Below are 7,671 nucleotides of genomic sequence, written 5' to 3' on the forward strand. Positions count from 1 at the left end.
GTGTTTCCCTCGATTGTGCGTATGCTGGTGACATGGGAGGGCTATAATGCTAGAGTGGTGTTATTTCCAACCCGTTAGTCATGTGGAATGCAACACAGTTAATATTCCAATGTAAGAAATATATTTCCAGCGCACGACGATAAACTATGGCGACAAACTGTACAGTGGTAAAACTACAGCCTTGCACACCAAAGAAAACATTGACTCCTTATAGCACAAACACTACGTAGGTGTCCAGAGGTGTATGACGCCTGCTGTTCATGAAGTTCAAGCCCGATTACGGTTCGGAAATTTGTGTGTTCACAACGGCCCTGTAAAATGATCGTCAAAAGCCGAAAATGCATTTGAAGAAACAGTGAAATCGTACGAAGAAATAAACACCATGATCAGTAGCCAGAGGTGATGTAACTGCCTTACCGCAGTTTACCACCACCCCAGGTAACCTTCCTCTTGCACACAGAAGTAATGATCCAATGTAAATCTGTACTTCTCCTTTGTGGGATAATTTTGCTGTTTCGCCTTCACGTCACATCTCTAGAATGCATCCTCTCTCCATTAAGGTGTGTATATGTAGCATCAGTCCACACATCTCCTGCAGAACACGTTATTTTATTGATTTTGCTCATTACTCTTTTCATGGTACTTGTCTCTAATTTTATGTATTACCAGTCAATTTCCGTAATTTTACTAGGTTTTCGCGATTTTACATATTTCGTGGTTCAAATGGTTCTGAGCACTATGAGACTTAACTGCTGAGGTTATGTCCCCTAGAACTTAGAACTACTTAAACCTAACTAACGTAAGGACATCACACACATCCATGACCGAGGCAGGATTCGAACCTGCGACCGTAGCGGTCGCGTGGTTCCAGACTGTAGCGGCTAGAACTGCTCGGCTACCCCGGCCGGTCACATTTCATGGTATTTCCCTCAGTCCCTCTATGTATCTCACATCGAAGTTTCGTGATTGCACCTGGTTTTCCTCCAATTTTACCGGTTTTTTGTCATTTTCCATATTTTTCCCATTGTTTTTCATATGTATATGGTCATATTGCTGACATACCCATGTGCTGTTTGATTTTCTATGAGAAATATTTGCGCGTCCTATATATCAATCTACTAAAAAATCCTAAGACTTACATCTCCCTCTCTCTCTCTCTCTCTCTCTCTCTCTCTCTCTCTCTCTCAACCGATAACTCAATCTACTTTCTATCGTCCTTTAACGCAGATCCATGTCAGTTTAGAGACAGATGACTCTCTTCCCAGCAAAGCATCAAAGACAGCAGCAGTTAAGTTGCGTGTATCACTATTACTTCAGTAGACATAGAGCAGAATGTTTTTTAAAAAACCGTACATCATCTGTTTGTTAGCTGACACCGCTAGGTTGTGATTGGCGGAGAGTACAGAGAAGCACATTGTAAATACTGTTTGTTATGACTTAAAACACCTAAACAGTCCTCCACAGTGTTAAACAAGCGATAAATTTTTTAGTTGTACGTCGCAGCCATTCCAGCTAGTAATACAAGGCTCTTCAGTTAAGGAGACTGTGTAAAAATCTATAAGGTGGTTGGTGATAACTTTGGGGTCACACCTGGGCTTATGATCCGACATACATAAAGTGATGTTGGGATTAAATCCACAATACGGCACGTCCGGCCTCCAGATATAACGAGTGGCGGATCCACACTCGAACACTAGCTCAGGTCTACTCTTGGTCATGGGAGCCATCTGCGACATTGACATACGGAACACAGAGCAAATACAGTACAACTGTATAATATGTACTAGTTGGAGGTGACTAGGTACATTAGAGTAATGTGATATTCTATGCTGTCCAACCAGAAAATCTGGAAATTTGTGGTAAGGTCTTATGGGACCAAACTGCTGAGGTCATCGGTCCCTAAGCTTACACACTATTTAGTCTAACTCAAACTAACTTACGCTAAGGACGACACACGTACCCATGCCCGAGGGAGGACTCGAACCTCTGATGGGGGGAGCTGTGCGGACCGTGAAAAGGCGCCATAGACCGCGCGTCCATCCGACTAGAAAAATAGTGCATATGCGCTGAGTGCTAACAGATATACTACATTTACAAGCAATTTTAGAATCCGGAGCGAGAAGCGATCTCATGATCGCGTGGTCAGCAGCGGCATAAAATCGATAAAACTACGAAAAAATGACGGAAAATACGTATAAATTGAAGGAAAATACACTGAAGAAAACGAAAATTATGGCAACTACACCTATCAATTCGTGGGATATAGCAGGAGAAACCAAGGAGGTAGCGACCACATTCAGTTATCTCGGTTCCCAGATCTCTGCTGATGGCGACTGCAGCCATGAAATCAGGAGACGCCTGTTGCTCGGTAGACAGGCGATGTCAAACCTTGACAAGGTTATAAGGTCCAGGGATATAACACTAGCAACAAAGATCCGTATTGTGAGGGCTATGGTCTTTCCAGTTGTGATTTATGGATGTGAGACCTGGACCATTAGAAAGGCTGAACGGCGAAGAATTGACTCCTTCGAATTGTGGTGTTGGAGGAAACTTCTTAGAGTTTCATGGACTGCAAAGAGAACCAACAGATCAATATTGGAGCAAATAAAACGAGATTTCTCCCTGGAAGGTCTAATGTTAAAACAAAAGCTGACCTACTTTGGACACACAATGCAAACGCATTCCTCGCTGGAAAAAACATTAATGCTGGGGAAGATTGAAGGAACTAGAAGAAGAGGACGTCAGAGGATGAGATGGATTGATGGCATAGATTAGATTAGATTAGATTTACTTTCATTCCAATTGATCCGTAGTGAGGAGGTCCTCCTGGATGTGGAACATGTCAGAAAAACAACAATACATGACAAATATTTACAACTAAAACAAATAAGCTAATGTACCATTCCACAGGTCCCAAGTGGAATGATCGTCATTTTTAATGAACACTAAGAGTCATTTTACAAATACTAATGCACTGAATTTAAAATAAAAAATCACAGAAGCAATGTGTTCCAACCTGGAAGGTCTACGGGAGAAAGTGCAAGACAGGAAAAAGTGGCGTGATTTGGTTCATGGGGTCACGAAGAGTAGGAACCGACTAAACGAATAGAGAGAGAGAGAGAGAGAGAGAGAGACACTGAAACACAGGGAGTTGAAGGAGTACTTACATGTCTTCTACTTGGTGCAGGAAAATTCTTGAACATGGCAGGGGGTATGCGACAGTAAGAGGAATACGAGAAAAAGTTGACATGGAAGCACCAGGAACCATGGAAACTGGCATTATTCGTCGATAGTGATAAGACGGCTGGAACATAAGACTTAAGGGGACTCGCCCCTGAATGGGTTGCATTTTCAGCATTATCTTGACCCTCATAGTGCAACTGATCTGTAAATGAGAGATAGCTCAAAATTCTTACACACAATTAGGGTTATTAGTAAAAGCATTTCCCAAAAAATCATTGAGATATTTATTATATTTTGTTACTGACAATAATATGTATAATAGTATCAAAAATGGAACACTGTTCTACTGCAGTACCATTTTCTTTGGAACGACTGACTGCACAGCTTGGAAAAAGAGTCAGAGTACAGACAATATTCACATAAGTGTTCTATGCCTCCAGTTTCCTTTCCTGGTGCTGATCTGTCAAAACGACAAGTAATTTATTTCACTGCAACAAAAATATTTAAAAATGTAGCTCAGATTTCACTGATGCCATCGTCATGTTATAAATTTTTCAGGAAATAGTAGGCAAGAGAGATCATTCTAAACATCTGTACCAATTTTTGTGAGTTTAGCTTCAGTCATTTAAGAGAAAAATGTACCTCAATGATGAAAATTCAATTTCGGTAAATCGCAAAAGAAAGTTTACAGAGTTGTTAACTTACCACTATGCTCATTTGGAACATTCCAGCCACATACTCCAGTTGTCCTCCTGTTTCCTTATCCTCCATACTCTTTCTCTTAATTCTTTCCTTTATCCTTGACTCCCTGGTAGCAGCTTCTGCAGCTGTCTCTGCTTATGTTACCCGCCACTTATCAATAGCAGTTAGAGCTGAAGCCATATTCCTTCCCATCTGGATGTTGAATTTCATCTCAACATTGATCCTTGAAATGGCACCATCATTGTATGTTATTCTTGCATCCATTACACCAGTCTTCAGCGCTGTCAGCCCAATAAATACAGTTTTGGGTATTCTCTCACATATAAAGCTGTTGAAGCTTTCATTCTGAGTGAGATCACACATACATTTCCTAAGTAGATTTTTATTTTCCAGACCCCTATAAATAGGTCTAATTGCCTCCATTACAGCAAGTGGTAAGGAATGCTTGTAGGTATATTGTATGCCTGTAGCATTGCTCAACCAGTACTTGCACCATGAATCTTCCCCTGTTGGACATAAACCATGCTGTGGGATTTCATCTGTTGACACTGTACGAAACCATGTTGCCTAAGCAGCTTGTCTCATGTTCTCCAAATCTCCTACATTTCTCCTTACTGCTAATCCATAATATCGAATCAAAGAATCAATTTTACTTTTTGTAAGACGACCTGGACCACCTATGTGTTTTCTGTCAGACAGTTTTTTTCCACTTTAGTCTTTACATAATATTCTTAGCCAAGCTCCCATTCTTTTTTGTACATGCCCAACACATTCAAGCTTTTCTATCAGTGTTCCCCATATGGTCTGTCATTAACAACAGTAGTGTGTTCTTTACAGTCTCCATCCCCAAGGTAGCCTACATACTTCACACCACGACTAACCTCTGATCTTCTAAAAGTGTTTAGAACGCCTTTTGTTTCCATGTTTCCATTTGGGCCAAACATGGGTGCCAATGAATTTACTTGAAGAACCCTGGCAGTGCTTTGTTAGACATTCAGAATCTAGTATCTTACCAGTTTCAATAAATGTGGCAGTTACAGCCCCGTTCAGAGAAGTATGACCTCTCTTCTGCCAAGATCCATCAAATGCTGCTATGATGTCTGTATTCTCAGACAAGGCTACTGATTCTTCTGCTGCTGCTCTTTTCATTGAATGTTCACTTACACCACATAAATCATTATGTATTAATTTATTGTATCTGTCAAACCTCAGTGGAGGTGGAGGCAAATCCATCACTGCACAAAAAGTCTGGGCAGCTCTCCTTCCCCTTCGAATACATTGCATTGAATAAGCAAGCTGAATATTTACACTATAATGTCGACTATCAGTTACTGGCGATGTCATAGTATTACTGTGCATTTTACACAAGTTACAGGCAATCACTATCCAATTTGAAGACCCTTCCTTGTTGAAATGTTCTCAGAAACGTCAATACTATCTTCACAATTGCAGTACTTACATTTCACAGCACTCTTCAAAAGTCTTGACAGCATATTTAGATTCACAATAACATTTCCGTCGTTATTGCTGCTCACAATACTACTAGGCTTGTTCCTATTACATTCAAAAAGCGAAAGTTTCCGTCTAGAAGCACTGCCTGTAGATGCACTTTCCACAGGCGACTTTTGAAGCAACTGATGTGTATTATTCAGTTTGTTTGGAACTGGTTGTCACGAAGCTTTTGTTTGGGCCAGGAAACACACACATAGAAACAAAACAACACACAAAAACCACACACATATGAAATTCCGAAATCATATATTCTCAGAACTTTGTTTACATTCGAACCATAGCCTTCTAGACACGCCTGTACTTTAGTTCTGGGGGACAGTGCCATCTAAAATACACCTATGTTAACGATCCTTTACTAACTTTGGAAAAAACGGAAGTACAAAATAATGCATCACATATTCTGATGCACTTCAAACTGACAGATGGGCGTGGCCCCTGTGCAACATTAAGTTCAACCTCAACTTTACAACAAACAGAAAATGATATTGCCCATCAACTATACATTTTTGAAATCAGCATAAAATGCTCTTTTCTATAGACCAAGAAATTTTTTTCAAATGATTGGTCATTTTCAGGAGCATGTCCCCTTAATGTGGATGACCACCAAATGTCGAGTAATAAATGTATGTATGTCGGATCACAAACGCAGGTGTGACATTAAAATTATTGACAATCACCTTATAGATTTTTATATAATGTCCTTAGCTAAAGAGCGTTGTATTAGCGGCTGGAGTGGCTGCAGTATATAACAACAGAAAATAAACCATACTAAGATGGTATCTGTTCTTTCGGACATGTCTGAAAGAACAGATACAATCAGTGACCATGCAGCTCGTTAGAATGAAATTACAATGAAATGAACAACCTTTAGCTGCTTACAGGCGTTGACATACGTCAGTGGGGACAGATGAAAATGTGTGCCCCGACCGGGACTCGAACCCGGGAACTCCTGCTTACATGGCAGACGCTCTATCCATCTGAGCCACCGAAGACACAGAGGATAGCGCGACTGCAGGGATTTATCTCTGGCACGCCTCCCGCGATACCCACATTCTCAATGTATTGTCCCGCACTACATTCGTAGTGTCCCCGCCCATTATACTCATTATTCGCGGCGCGTTGCCGATTCCCGTAAGAGTTCGGGCACTGTTTGTGCATTCACACAGAAGAAGAAGATGGTCAAGTGGCCGGTGAGCCTGAACTATATACATATATATATACTAAGATGGTAACTGTTCTTTCGGACTTGTCCGAAAGAACAGATACAATTGGTGACCATGCAGCTCTTTAGAATGAAATTACAATGAAATGAACAACTTTTAGCTGCTTACAGGAGTTGACACACGTCAACGGGGACAGATGAAAATGTGTGCCCCGACCGGGACTTGAACCTGGGATCTCCCGCTTACATGGAACTGGAGTCTTACATATAAAACCCAAAAAAACCCAATTTATTTCACCACTGTCAAGTGTATATATATATATATATATATATATATATATATACTCATCCTAACGAGCTGCATTGTCACCTGCATTGTCATCGATGGAATCTGTTCTTTCGGACATGTTCGAAAGAATAGATACCATCTTCATATATATATATAGTTAAGACTCACCGGCCATTTGACCATCTTCTTCTGTGAGGGTGCACAAACAGTGCCCGAACTCTTACGGGAATCGGTAAAAAACTGCGAGTAATGAGTATAATTGGCAGGGGCACCATGAATATACTGCGGGACAGTAAGTTGATAATGTGAGTCTCACGGGAGGTATGCCAGAGATAAGTCCCTGCAGTCGCACTATCCTCTGTGTCCTCAGTTGCTCAAATGGATAGAGCATCTGCAATGTAAGCAGGAGATCCCAGGTTCGAGTCCTGGTTAGGGCACACATCTTCAACTATCCCTGTTGACTTATATCAACGCCTGTATGCAGCTAGGGGTATTCATTTCATTCTAAATGCATATATTATACAAATAGTTGGAGATCCTCTTAATTATTCATAAATCAATTCATTCATTATTTTCACACTCTTGTAATACAGACCACAGTGTTATCGGCAATTGGCCAGTCTCTTCTATTAGGGACAGCTGTGTTCCAACTGTGATAGTTCTTATTGTGAACGATTGTATTTCTTCATCACTGTCTGAAGATTCAGTTGACTGATCAGTTTCAGCATGGTCCATTATGGTTACAGAAGCATCAGCTAAAGAACCACTTTCATCAGGAATGCCACTTATGCCACTGCAGTGACTGAGTTCTTCTAACAAGATT

At 40.8% G+C, this 7,671-nt stretch overlaps 1 non-coding gene across 1 annotated transcript; it reads right to left on the reverse strand.

Annotated features, from left to right (window-relative positions):
- Positions 1 to 6,315: 6,315 nt before the first annotated feature.
- Positions 6,316 to 6,390, reverse strand: Trnat-ugu. The gene has a single exon. It is a non-coding gene; the product is annotated as a tRNA-Thr (tRNA).
- Positions 6,391 to 7,671: the final 1,281 nt, after the last annotated feature.

Source organism: Schistocerca americana, chromosome 2, assembly GCF_021461395.2.
Source record: "Schistocerca americana isolate TAMUIC-IGC-003095 chromosome 2, iqSchAmer2.1, whole genome shotgun sequence".
Classification (NCBI taxonomy): domain Eukaryota; kingdom Metazoa; phylum Arthropoda; class Insecta; order Orthoptera; family Acrididae; genus Schistocerca; species Schistocerca americana.